The following is a 2,601-nucleotide window of genomic DNA, read 5'->3' on the forward strand; positions in this document are numbered from 1 at the left end:
CACCTGGAATCCATCTCCCTCTGGCCTCCTCATCCTGTTTCACCCCTAATGTGGTCCCTAACTCTCTCTCCCTTCTCTCACTCACTCATTCACTCAACAAACATTTGCAGCTGTTTGCAAAGTTCCCGGAACCCCAGGGACTCGGTTTGCAGGGGAACACAGACATGGTCTCAAGCTTGAGGTCCCTTGATGGCCCGGCCTGGAAATCTTGGCTCTGTCCACCTCTGCCTCCTCCCTCCGATTTACCACCCCGGATCCCATCTAATCAGCCCGTAAATCCTGCCCATTCTTCCTGGGATTTCCCTCAAACCCGGCTCCTCTTTCCCTCTGACACTTCAGTCCCAGATCACCTTCATGCCTCTCCCGGGTTACAAGCACACCCTCACTTAATAAATACTTGTGAAGTCAGTGACAAACAAACCCAGCCCCAGCAGAATCTGTTCCCTGGAGCGAGATGCTACGCCGCCAGGCTGCACCCCCACCTGCCCCTGAGCCCTGTCTGTGCTCACCGCCATCCGTCAGTCACGAGAGAGCTGTGCTGTGCTTCTCGGCTTTGCAGAGGTGATCTGGCCTCCGCTGACTTCCCTCCCAGCCCCTCCTCCCAGTTCCCCTCTTACACCATTCTCTGGACGGTAGTTCGCCCGGAAGGCACGGTTTTCTTTCCCCGAGCCTCATCACGTGTTGGCAAACTCCTGCTCTTTCATTGGCACCCAGCTCAAGCTGTCGCCTCTTCCAGGAAGTCTTCTGCCCTCCCAGGGTGTGTGAGGAGCCCACTTCCACCCCTACTGTTGTCCTTGGTGGTTCCAGTGAGAGGATGGGGGCCCCAGCTCCTGTCCCCAGCTCGGGTCCAGGCACGGAGGGCCACTGGTGTACTGTGTGTTCGGATCCGGTGCTGGCCCCCCCGCTATGGTAGCTCTGAGAACTTACTCTGACAGGAACTCAAACCAGGTAAGGTTCGAGTGGGCTCCTCTGGGGTTGACGGACAGGTGAGCCCTCTGCCGGGCCCTGCAGGACCAGAGGGGACAGATGCGTGGTCAGCAGACCCGCCCCCCCACCAACTGTCCCCTCCTGCCCCTCTCCCTCAAGGCTTCTGTAGATAAGTATGCGCCTGGTGCCACATCTGGGAGCCCGCCCTTCCTCCACACATGGGCTCGGACAGGTGGCCGCTGGGGCGGGTGCCCCAGCAGAGGGCAGTGACATGCCTTGGTCAAACAAAATCGGCTTGTCAGGAGATTTTCTCTCAGATGTCAGTATCTGGGAAAGAGGCATCTGTTCTCATCCGGACAACCTCACGACTACTGGCAGTTCGCTCCTCCCTAGCTGATGTCCCCTGGCCTCTCTCTTACCGGCCTCTTCTCCCACCTCTGCTGTACCCATTTCTTTCTGACTTCTCTGCAACCCGTTTCCAACACCTGCCCCCACACCTGTCTACTCCCCTACCGGTCACCACACCTGTCCTCTCATACCTGTGCCCCATACCTGTGCCGTATCTCTCCCCCATGCTTCCCTCCACACCTGTCCTCCACACCTGTCCTCCCACCCCTGTTTCCCAAAGCTGCCCCCTTTCCCACTCACCCATGGTACAGTCGAAGTTCTTGCAGCACTTGCTGGACGATCAGCCTGGGGGCGATGCCAGCCGGGATGAGCTGGGATCACCTCACCAGGCCCCGGGTTCTGATGCAGACCCTAACCGGGAGCCCCGGCCCCTCTCCTAATACTACATTGGAACCTTTCTGAGGGACCTAGGTCCCTCCGATGGGAGAAGGGTGGCGTGGGAGAGACCAAGCTTATGGGGGCCTGAGAGGGACCGTGACTGGAATTGCTAGCAAAGCTACAACCTGTGCCCCTCCCCGCCAGCCCTGACCCCTTGGATGTCCACGGGGGTCCCTCTCCCACCTCGGGGCAGACACTCACACATGATCGGGCTCCACGTGATCCTTTTCCATGCACTCCAGCACTGGCGGCTCCAGGCCTGGAAGCATCCCCACCCCAAGAGGCACAGGCATGAGGGGGCTCTGGGGTAGAACCAGCTCGCAATGGGCCCCCTGACCCACCACTGCAGGACTGGAGACCAAACAGAGGGGGCTCGCCACTCTCAGGGGGAGAGGTACAAAGAGTGCAGACAGCAGGGACGGGGTGTCCTCAGCTTCTCACCAGTGCTCACGGCACGTTAAGTGCTTTGCACGTGTGCGTGCGGTGAACGCTCGCCTGGCCCTAAGGAGACACTTATCGTCCCATTCCTACAGAGAGAGCTGTGCAGAGGCTCAGACTTGCTAGAAAGTGGTAGATTGAGGTTTAGCCTGCAGGTCTGTCTGGCACCAGAGAGACACAAGCTCTTAGGACAGAGATTCAGAGACAGACAGGGAGATAGAGAGTCAGCGAGAGCCCTGAGGGGTGGGGTGGGGGCAAGGTCATTGCAGTGTGTTGTCTGCCCTGGCTGGAGGCCCCCGGGGAAGGGGGAACTCTAGATGCTGGAGGGCCCTCCCACTCTGGAAACACCCAGGGCCCCCAGGGAACCCCCAGCCTCCTCCACCAGCTCCTCTTCCTTCTCGGGGGTTCAGCTGGGACCCCATCCAGGGCCCCCTCCAGCCAAAACTCCCT

The 2,601-nt window shown here is 59.6% G+C and overlaps 1 long non-coding RNA gene across 1 annotated transcript; it reads right to left on the reverse strand.

Annotated features, from left to right (window-relative positions):
- Positions 1-926: 926 nt before the first annotated feature.
- Positions 927-2,076, reverse strand: LOC105310155. The gene is made up of 3 exons (XR_897463.2): positions 1,915-2,076; positions 1,576-1,620; positions 927-1,005 (listed from the first exon to the last, which is right to left on the reverse strand). It is a non-coding gene; the product is annotated as an uncharacterized LOC105310155 (long non-coding RNA).
- Positions 2,077-2,601: the final 525 nt, after the last annotated feature.

This window comes from Pteropus vampyrus, unplaced genomic scaffold, assembly GCF_000151845.1.
Source record: "Pteropus vampyrus isolate Shadow unplaced genomic scaffold, Pvam_2.0 Scaffold1277, whole genome shotgun sequence".
NCBI lineage: Eukaryota > Metazoa > Chordata > Mammalia > Chiroptera > Pteropodidae > Pteropus > Pteropus vampyrus.